Here is an 11,175-nt window from a genome sequence, read left to right as displayed (position 1 = left end):
CTTTGTATGTAATATCTATTGTATGGAAACACCTTCCTATGATCCAAAGTGACAGACTGAACCAGTTTTGCTGGCTTTAACATGCGAACCAACAGTTTAACTATAAGCTCATTAACTCAACACTGCCTTTCTCTTCAGGTTTGTTTTTTAAATCACCTCCAAGCAGGAAAATACTTAAGTATATTAAAGCATGTGTTTTACTTGTGGCTGCTATGTTGCTACCCAACACTTAGATCAATATTCAGAATGATGTGAGTATTAAAGGCTGCTTGCATACTGCATTCTGAGCTATTTTTTAGTCATTTACTTTGTTTATTCACAGCTTCCATCTGTCCTTTACATTACTGTAGCTCTCACAGTGCACACATTTTGCATCAGCTGCCAGTGTAAAGGTGAAATGAGTTCCCTTCAGATTCGTACACACAGTATTGGGATATCACGGCCCTACGTGTCCTGAAGACACTTCTATTCACGCCTGTAAGGCAACTGACCTGTGATGATATGCCACATATAAACTCTCATCACAGTCATTCCTCACTTTTTATGCTCTTTACCTGGCTAGGAACACTTTTGCCAAGTTGGGATTGCTAGCTATTGCTAGTTAGCTCTGTGGTGTGGCAACCTGAAGTTAGCCTAACTGCTCCTGTTGGTTTAGCCACCACTGCTGAACTACATCTGCGTATTTCTGGAAGTTCCTTTCTCAAGGGACAAAATGAGTGAGGGTGATATTTAAATCAGGCCACAAACTGATTTACTAAAGTTTCCAGCAAAGGGTTAAAAGTCTTATATTACAGGTAATATACGTTAAAGTCATGAATACTGGTGTCTTTACCCAGAACATGCAGGAACCTGATTATTCCTGAGGTATTCAATTGTCAGGTCCCATGTTCCTCTCCTTCAGGGAACAAAAGCTATAGCCACAGTGCTTTGTTTCATGTTCAGTGTTCAGAGACAATGAATGACTCCTGAAGTCACATTTTGTTGTGTAACACCCAGCACCTCTCCAAATATGATGTTAAGCATTCAATTTAAATTCAGATTTTACTGATAAATCATGTCACGTGGCTATTAATGACCAACATGGCAATACAATGTCAACTGGATGGCACAGTTTTAATTTATGGCATTCTGTCTGTGTAACACTCACACACATTAGTAACTAAATGAAGATTGAGTTACTTACTACAGCGGTCCTTAATAAAGACTTACCTTAAACAGGCTTCTTGCAGTCTGATGGTTGTCTGGATCTCAGGTAGGGTAGACAGGCTTCACAACAGCATCTAGGTCTGCTTCAGCTGAGAAACCAAACACAGGACATTTTTACTATATTTATTCATATAAAATTGTAATACTTTACCTTTTATCCAGAAATTACAACAGAAATCAACTTGAAAAGAAAATAAAACGAATAAATGCAACAAAGCCAAGTTAATTTCACGGATTATCACAGCGCAGAATACAGTTTGAGCTCGGTGCCTGGTCTTCGGGTGGATCACTCCCTGCAATATGTTACTCATAAAACTCCAGGGCATACAGGTGGATGCTGGGGTGGTGGATGGGCTGAAACAGCAGGCAGTGGTGCAGCAGGATGTGAGGAAGTGGGGCACGTTACATGTCCAGCTCCAGGCTTGGCTCCATACATGGTTACAGTTGTGAATGCTTCTTTTCTGATTATGTCCAGTGCGTGCACATAATGACACTTTTATATCCAAAAGAACAAATCCTTTAAAAATATGATCCTGGTTCCGAATAATATGGAGTAAAGATACCACTGCTGGTTAATCGCCTTTTAAACCCTTCCTTGTCCACCCACTGTGAACTGAAGCCACAGACATACTGAAACCCACTTCACAGAATAATCACAAAGAGCATCTCAAACACACAACGTGTATCGTGCCTGTTTATCTGCACACTATACTGTATGAGAGAGTTTGCTGTACACAAAGTGCCGTAAGCTATGTTAAAGGAACAGTTTCACAACAACCTGATTTCTTACAAATGAAACAATTGTCTTTACACTGCAGTCCTTGTCACTGTTAGATGTAACACTGGCTCTGGAAAGGCTGCAGACAGCTCTGTCACCTTTGTGACTCTTTTCCTCTGTCAGCGATGAACCTCAGTGGGAGTGAATATTGAATATTTTCAACATGCTAATGGACGTATTTTGAGCACAAAGTAAACAAAATAACAACAACAACTTCTCTGAGCTTATCAATTAAATGGCTTTGCATTCGCTGATTGAACAATCACGTTTTTCTCAGTTGGGTATAAGAAGAGCTGCTTGCAGTCGTAGCTGTGTGTGCAGTTTGGACCTGAGCAGCATCCTGCTGGCACAGCTGGCTGTGGTCCGTATCATCAAAGTCATGTTTAAAATATGTTTAATGACAGAGCTGCCACAGTGAAGAGGCATTTTTAGCAACAACATCACCGTCACGTGTTTAGGATGCTGAACTGTTTCACAGTTAAGGTTTTATAATAAAACAGAGATGCCCTGATTTATGCTGTGATACCAATGGTTGATTTTCATTCACCACCACCCGGTGGTGAAGGAGCTTCAATGAGTTCTTTGACTTTTTTGGCTTTTCTGACGACTCATCTCCCCACACACAGCTTTAATGTCAAATCAGGCTAACAACCTAATTGTTAACCTTAGCATAGAGACATCTTCATCTCTGTACTAATGTACAGACACAACTTGTATTGCTGTTGTCTCACTCACAGGAAGAAAGCTGACTATAACTCATTCATTTAAGAAGAATCATAAAGTTTATTCCTACAAGAAAGTTACAGCCCTGTGATCAAATAGGCTTTGATAAGATAAGATAAGATAAGATAAGATAAGAGGTCATCTATCTTCAATGTGGTTTTACATAAATGGGCTTCATGTTGCACCAATCTCCATTAAGTGAGGCGTCAACTAAGAATAGTTGTCTTGCTCTGATTTGTCCATGTTGTGGCTGCTTTGATCATTGCCAGATCCCAGGTACAGTTCTACAGGATGATGCACTCATGTTGTGTCTGGTGAAACTGTGCTGTTTGTGAGCACTGTGTCTCTATTCTCTCACCCAGATCCAGTCTCTGGCACAGTCAGCCCAGCCCTGCAATACAGCCAGCTGCAGTTTGTAGGCCAGGGTGTGTGTGTAGACAGGCCCAGCCTTGGCGCTTTATCGGAGCCTGCCGTGCCAGAGAGCGCTCAGCTTGGGCAGAACCTCTTTAGAAACCCTCCTCCTCACAAAGTCCCTCATGTTTCACCCATGTAATGTACAAAATGTAATGTACAAAAGCAGCAAGCTGTCAAAATTCAATAAAACCTTCCCGTTGTGTACTCCTGGATGAATTGTAGTATTTACAAACGCGTATATATCCAAAGCTGATGAAACAATTTCCCAGCAGCAGCTCTGAGTGAATAAATAACTGTTTACAGACTTAACGTGTCTGTATTTGTCAGCTCATCAATAAAATATGAATAACAAATTTAAAAATATTCCAGCTGATGACAGGAGCTGACGAGTAGCCTAATTTACACCCACAAGTTGAATCAGCGGACACTTGCACCAAAGATCACAAAACACTATCAGCTTCATTTATCCCAAAGTCCTACTTTGTGATTCTCTGAGACAGTTTGAAAAGCAGCCTCTAAGAAGGCATCCACAGTGATTTTTCTGTGCTGATAGAAGAAATGTTAGTTTAAAGAGTCTTCACATTACAACCCCCAAAAAATAATAGAACTATTTCTGAATGAAATAAGACTGTTGTTGGGAACAATCTTTGATTCTTTCACTATTAAGAGTTTAAAAAACTAAAGACGACTTGAATAATTTTGACTCACGTAATGAAAGAGAGGTTTGTTTTACTTACCCTGAAGGCTCTGAGGACTGCTAATGGGTCATCGGCTGTGAGTGTCTGCAGGAGTGCTGGCCAGCAGCGATGAGCCATAGGCAGCAGTTCATTTTCCCTCTCACTCAGCGCCTGAACGCACAACTCCAGCACGTCCAGTACCTAAGACAAAGACGCACAACACACCTAACAGTTATCTCTGTTTTGATCCTGATTAAATGTGAGCTGAAACTAATTACTGAGGTCTTCATTGAGAGCCCAAACTCCTGAGCAGGCACGACTTCAGCACAGACTTATTTCTGTTTCACTCCTGGACCAGACTGAATGTTTTTCCTTGATGAGCATTACACCAGTGAACAGTCATCCACACAGTTCTGACAGGATGAATTGTACCAACGCTGGCGGTCCTACCCTCACAAGAATGATTATTTTTGTTACTAGTCCAACAGTTGACTCTACATAAAACTACCTTGAGTCGGAGCCTGAGGCTGGGATCAGACAGCAGATGAATGCAGCGCTCCATAACATCCTTAGTGATGCTGAGGTGGGAGGGAAGCTCTGCTTTCACATCAGGACTACCAGCATCTTCAACATCCTCACACTCAGTGGGAGGGACCTCTGCAATGGAGCACATGTACAGTTAGACCGCCAGTTTAGCAGTGAGGTTCAGATTTCTATGACTCTTAATTACAATGATCCATCTCCTCTACACTCTGAATCTAATATAACCACCACTACAACCTATAGCTTATATTCCACTGGCCCTTAGACAGACCTATTACCTCTGTCTTCAGTGTTATAATCATCCTCTATTCCAATGCCCTCTGTCAGTTCTTTTGGTTGCGGTAATTCAGCAGGAATTGGCGAATGCTGAGGTCTTCCTGGTCACTGGAGCTTTTCCTGGAGCTGGCAGACGTACTGGTCCTGCTACAAGTGGAAGGAAACCACCTCGCTAAAGGAAAAACAAGACAACAATATCAAATAGGTTTGATTACAATAAATAAGTCAGTTGATCAAAATCAGTGTGACACAGACGCTGATGTTTTTGAAAAGAGCCCATCAGTAACATTTAATTCATACATTTTTACTGTGAGGGCTTGTTAAACTGCAAACACGTATAGTGCCGCTGTATAAATATTATTATGAATATTAATTCTACAACAGAAACGACTCAGCATTTAAACCATCACGACGTATTAAATGTTTCCAAAGATACTGATAATTTGATAACGAGTGAAGTTATATATCCTGAAACGTACTCCTTGATAGAAATTTTGAAAGGCACTGCAGAAACATAAAGTTAAGCAACATAAAATTGTGGCAGTGCATGCAATGAGTCACATTTTCTTCTTTGTCCTCTTTGACTCCCAGTATACGTGAGACTCAAGCTGACATCACTGTTGAAATCTTACCCAGTGCCTTCATGAGCGCGTGCAGCGCGGAGCAGAAAAGAGCAGCTGTGCGCTCGTAGCTGAGATCCAGATCCTGAACCATGTCCCCGACCAGCAGGCTGCAGTCAGAGTGAGTCACAGAACTGTCAACACGGTGGAGCCTGGCCAACAAGACAGGATTATAATGAAATACAGTACAAGCTCAGGGCAGCACAGGCTTAAGTAGATCAAGGAGGAAATCGGGTAAACCCTCCAGCAGTTATTTCTGTGTCCATTTTGGGTTAAAACAAAAAACACGTCATAACTACTGTGGATGCTGGCTGAGCCTCTGAAGGTTGAGTGATATGTCATTAAGCAGGTAGTCAGAGTTCTCATTGATCAGTTCCTTGAGGGAAGCGTATCCACAGACCTTATTGATGTTCCATATGGAGCTCAGCGCCGCCTGGCTGACCAGCAGCGTCTCCTCACCAGCTTTCTCCAGCACAGGATACAGCCAGGTCGTCAACAAGGGACGGAAATCGCGGCCCAGCGCTCAGCACAGCAGGCGAAGGCCTCCAGTTGGATGCACAGCTGACAGATGTTGCTGTTGAGCTGGTGGATCGTGGATGCAGATGTTGATGATGAAGGAATCACTTGGAGAGAGCCGGCATCACTGCTGCATATGGAGAGGAGTCTGGATGGACTGAGCAGCTACGCAAAGAGACAAAACACATGTTAATGCACTGCTTTTTAGCCACTTTTACACATGCACTGCAGCTCTGAAGTTTTCAAGATATTATCCATGCACGTGAGAACGCAAATGTCTGACACAGTTACATCAGACATTAAACAGCCTTTAGCCTTCCTGCTCCTGAAAGCCTGTATTATATCTGACTGTGCTCATGTGGGGACAGCACAGATCAGCCTTTCTCAAAGTCAAGAGTGGGGCCAATTTAGGATCTTCACTCAATTTAAAATACAAGGGAAACTGATGTATTTCCTTACATAAACAAAACAACACATGCTGTTATAAATGCTCATCCTACGCAGTCATATGCAAGTGTTAAAATCAGTGTGTGATCCACCTGCCACTAAGAGATATTATTTCTCTTTGGTAGATGGAAAAAATTAATCAAACTCACTGTCAGTAGCTACAACAGCACATTTGTTATAATATGATGAATCAAGCATTTAGATATTAAATAGTATTGAGGGAGACAGGATCAATACAGTGAGGCATCTCGGGTGGGCAGAGCCCTGATTCAGTAGGGTGAATAAGGATCTCGTCTCCTCCGTACTTAATGAGTGTGGTGTACCTGTCAGTCATGTCTGGCACATAAGACACCAGGTAGGTCCCATCATGGTTGTCACAGATATTTGCTTCTTGGGCTTCCCGTCTGGGTCCTTCAGGAGAAAATAAAAACTGTTACTAATATCAACACTTTGGTTACATTATTGTGTGGTCCACGTTCATGCGCTCACAGTGATCTGCACTGCCAGCAGTCCCTCACCTGCATCTTTGCCATCATGTTGAACTTCACTGGCAGAGAGCTGGGCACTCCAGTGGTTTTAAGGCCGGATCCACTTGCACGCACCTTGCTGGCATCATGGGTGGGCAGCACCTTCACCTTGTAAGGGTGGACAAAAGGGAAGAGAAGAACAACACGCTCACAAATGAAGGAGCCTCATTTACAGAACCCAGTAAACCACACAAAGACTTTTCCATTTTTAAAGCTGGCCAGAGTGCAACACTGTAACATGTAACACCTAGAAGGTTCAGATGGTTGCAGTACTTTGCTCATTTGGATCAAAGTTTGGGGGAAAATCTTTCATTAAATCAAGTGATTGTAATGCTCTTGCTTCCGTTGTGTAGTTAACCATCTATCATTTTAGATGTTTCATTAGCAGCCTGATGAAATTAGCTGTGGCGTTAGCCCACTTCAGCCATCCAAACAGATGACCATCTAAGGTGAATTATGCAGATCACTAGCACAGTACACAGATTACCACTTCTTATTCCAGCCAGACTTGTTGTTACTTCATTCTAATCATGCAGTAACAACAAAGATTTATTCCTACTGGCTTTTTAAAATGTGCTTCTTCTATTCTAGAAAACAAAACATGTTATCACAGGCTTTTGTTTTTTCAATGACATTTGTGTTGGCTGTGTCAGTTGCAGGCAAACATTTATCATAATGGTTAGATATTAGGAAATAGCTTAAAATCAGTGCATATTTAACTTGTTACACTGCCTTAATGTTGCCTGCATGGGATCTCCTCATCAGCATATGACTGTACCCTGGATGATGATATGTGAGGAGCTTGAACTTGATTCGCTAACAGAAACTAATTTAGCTAGCTTAGCACACATGTCTTGTGGCAAGATATATGCACCTAAATGCTTTAAGTCATTGGCTGTTCTGCCAAATTCCCACCAACCTGCACTTTGTGAGCTGACTGTTTCGGGATTTTTCTGTTTTAGACAACAAAAAGAAAGAAAAAGATCTACAGATTCAGGCTTTCCTTACCTGTGGTAGTCGGAGTAGAGTGACGTCACTGACACTGGTTTAATATGAAAACAAACTTTCTCAAACAAAAACAAAAACAAAAAAAGAAGAAGTGAGTCGGCGTGTCATCTTTACCGAGCACCATACATGTTTTGCCTCACATTAAAATTATTATTTTTCCTTTCAAAATAATTTGTCTTTAGAGAAGTCAAATATATCAAATTTGCACGAATTCCACGGCCGGCAGGTGGCGCAGAGCACTTGTCGCTGGCCCTGGCAGGTTGAAGCACAGACCGTCGATGGTTCGAGTCACACTCGTCAAAATCATCTCTGTAGCTTCGGCTGCTAGCGGGATTCCTGGTCTGCGCAGGGAATCCCGAGTTTTTTTTCTTCTTTTTTTTTCTTTTTGGGGTGTTGGGGCCTTTATTTATAAAGCTGGGACTATCTCCGTTGTCATGGCTACCAACAACAACGCCAGCTTGGGGGAGAGCAGAGAGCCGATAGCCGATAAGCACAGACTCATTCATCCTTTCTCCACTTTCTTTTCATAGCTGCTGCTGACGCTGGGACTTGTGTGGCTTTGCAGTTTTTGCCTTGTTGGGAGCTTTTAAGGACCAGCCTTGAATTTTACACATTTGACATCACTGACATTGGTTTAATATGAAAACAAACTTTCTCAAACAAAAAAAACAAAAAAGAGAAGTGAGTCGGCATGTCATCTTTACCGGCACCATACATGTTTTGCCTCACATTAAATTATTATTTTTCCTTTTCAAAATAATTTGATTGATATCATGCCTTGTATGGTGTCAGGAAGACACACGCACACACACCACACATATGCATGTCTTAACCGTCACGTGGTTAAGTGAATGTGTGTAACCTCTGTTGTCAATAAAAGAGTGAGGCGGACGCAGAGGAGTTGGAGTTGCTTGGACAGGCGAGTGGGACGCTCCCCTTGCAAGTAAACGTACTGAGGTGTCTGTGTGTTGCTTTCAGTAACAGTTTCTGTTTACCAGCACGGTTGACTTAAACCAACAGAATCATTCATTGTAAATTACTTCTGATGTTTGAGGAAATATCTACACAGGTATGCAGAAACCCACTTTTACTAACAATCACTCCTGTATATTGTAATCTTAGACTGTGATTCTGTGTCCAAGTTTATCAGGTCAGATGGATAATATACGAGTAAATAAACTCCTTGCTATCTAAAATATAACGGGACACCGGAGTATATTCTGAACATCTCACACTTCTGATAATCAGTTGTCTGCTTGACGTTTATTCGGCCGTGTATGAACTATAACTTAATCTCAGCCGAACCGATTTACTCAGGAACAAATAAAATACTAAAAAAAAAAAAAAAAAGGCCAAACAATAACATTTTTAAGTTATCTAACTGACTTATATATGTTCAACCTGAGTAGCGAAAGACGGTGGTGCGTTTGAAAACGATTTGCCTGGAGTCCGGTGTCTCACGGGCTCTAGTGAGCCTTGCCCCGGCTAGCTATGGAGCTAGTGGGTAACAGACGTCTCGAAAACGTCGGAGCGCTTTTGAAATATGCGGTGCTGATAAACTGAGCAGATATTTGAGGTTTACACAGCTACATCTCGCCTGAAAATATGTTAACGTTTATTTTGTGACCCAGAAGATTAATAAGAGTAATATTAAAACTAACTAGCTGCCGCCATTGTTGAAACCGAGCAGGGCGCGCTATGAATTCTGGGACACTGCTTCTTCTTCTTCTTCTTCGGAGCGTAACGGCAGCTGGCATCCTTGTACATGCAGTGCTGCCATCTTCTGTTTCAGTCCGTTATTACACTCTTAAATCCTACTACTTATTCCTGCGTCTTTTGTGATCTACAAAGCTTCAAACCACGCGTCGACTATTAAATCAGTCGTCGACGATTTGATAGTCGACGTAATCGTGACTAGTCGACTAATCGTGGCAGCCCTATTCAGCAACAAAGACGCCATCAAAAAGTCACGGCCATCAGAGAAACAATAAAGTCTAACCATGGAAGGTATATAGAAATATATGCATAAAGACACAAAAACAAAGAACATCGACAATGAGCACCTTTCGTTTTGCTGAAAGTGATATAGCTTTCTCTTCCCATCAACTGAAACCACCAACATTTCAGGTGTGCATGCTGGGCAGCTGAAGCTGACATCACAGCACACCTGCTCTTCCTCATCAAGAAAGCTGTGCTGCAGTGCAATCAACTATTAATTAGGCAAAGATTACTTTTCATCCCTAAATGATTGACGGTCAGAAACTCTGACCTTGTCTCTACAGACAGCAGAGCTGCTGCCTTCCTGTGGGTAGGAGTTCATTTTTACCCATCACCCCAGTTAAATTTCACTGGGGTCTGTCTCATTTATATGCCAGAACCAACACTTTGAAGCACTTTCTTTGTAGCTCAATGAGACACACATTTATGATCAGGTCCCCCAGTTTCAGACACACTTGCACAAGCACACAGATGACCAATATCTCACAGTGGTTTAACACAGATCTGTCTGGGCTAAAGTACAGACATCGAACGCTATGACAGACCGAGGCAACTATGACCCTTGCAATTTTAGAAGAAGTCTGCTTGAAAGTAATCATGGACAGAATTCATGTTTCAAATTATTCTAAAAATGCACTTCAGCAAGTTTTTTTTTTTATAATGCCTACTAAGATGTTTTCAAAGGGTTTCCCAGATATGGGTTATTTCTAGTCCCAGATTAAAAGAATAATTCAGTGAAGACCTCCATTTAAACAACTTTAAGCCTAGCACTAGCTTAATCCATGTCTGGGAACTGCAGCATTATCCATGGAGGCATGAGCATTTAGCATAATATAGACAACAACCTCTTTAACTTACCCTAAAATCTGACTTGACTAACTCCAAGAAGGGAACCCTGCTTTTACTGTCCAGGAAATGGAGATCAGTCACCCAGTGCAAGTGCAACTGTCATTTAAACTCAGTCTACAGTCAGACCAAAAGCCACCTCGCCAAATGTATTTACACAGCTGTGTGGCCAAAGGCAGGGGGCAGCTTGGGTACGGCTGTAAACATTAGCCTCTTTAACTGCAGCTGAACGCCATCCCTCATTGTCTGCTACTTACAATGCAGTTAGAAACAAGATCTACGGGTTTTCCTAATATCATTCACCACTGAAAATATTTTGGTCTGTTAGATATTTCAGCAGCATACACAATTTACATCCAATACTGCCACAAGCTTACTTACCAGCATTTTTTTATCAGATAAACTCAAATGAAACAAGTTGGTTAATTGGAAACAATTTCAACTTTCAAATCATGTCACTCTGTGTTTATTGGAAAGGAGATTAAAATGCATGATAGGCTGAACCCACCCGAGGGACTCATAAAGTTTGATCTATGAATTCCTGATACATTTTTGCTTTATAGAGGCAGAAATGTTGACCATGAAAGCTTTTTGTA

The 11,175-nt window shown here is 41.6% G+C and overlaps 2 long non-coding RNA genes across 3 annotated transcripts; both read right to left on the bottom strand.

Annotated features, from left to right (window-relative positions):
* Positions 1-1,272: 1,272 nt before the first annotated feature.
* On the bottom strand, positions 1,273-4,337 carry LOC112845637 (uncharacterized). The gene is made up of 3 exons (XR_003218501.1): positions 4,307-4,337; positions 3,859-3,999; positions 1,273-1,295 (listed from the first exon to the last, which is right to left on the bottom strand). It is a non-coding gene; the product is annotated as an uncharacterized LOC112845637 (long non-coding RNA).
* A 1,431-nt stretch (positions 4,338-5,768) lies between these two features.
* Positions 5,769-6,743, bottom strand: LOC109198609 (uncharacterized). Of its 2 annotated transcripts, none has more exons than XR_002059331.2 (3): positions 6,719-6,743; positions 6,524-6,611; positions 5,769-5,918 (listed from the first exon to the last, which is right to left on the bottom strand). It is a non-coding gene; the product is annotated as an uncharacterized LOC109198609 (long non-coding RNA). The 2 variants fall into 2 exon arrangements; XR_002059332.2 differs by having other exon boundaries at positions 6,690-6,729.
* Positions 6,744-11,175: the final 4,432 nt, after the last annotated feature.

Source organism: Oreochromis niloticus, unplaced genomic scaffold (assembly GCF_001858045.2).
Source record: "Oreochromis niloticus isolate F11D_XX unplaced genomic scaffold, O_niloticus_UMD_NMBU tig00008307_pilon, whole genome shotgun sequence".
In the NCBI taxonomy this organism is placed as follows: domain Eukaryota; kingdom Metazoa; phylum Chordata; class Actinopteri; order Cichliformes; family Cichlidae; genus Oreochromis; species Oreochromis niloticus.
The sequence above is the reverse complement of the archived record's forward strand: the minus strand, read 5'-3'. Positions and strand labels throughout refer to the sequence as shown.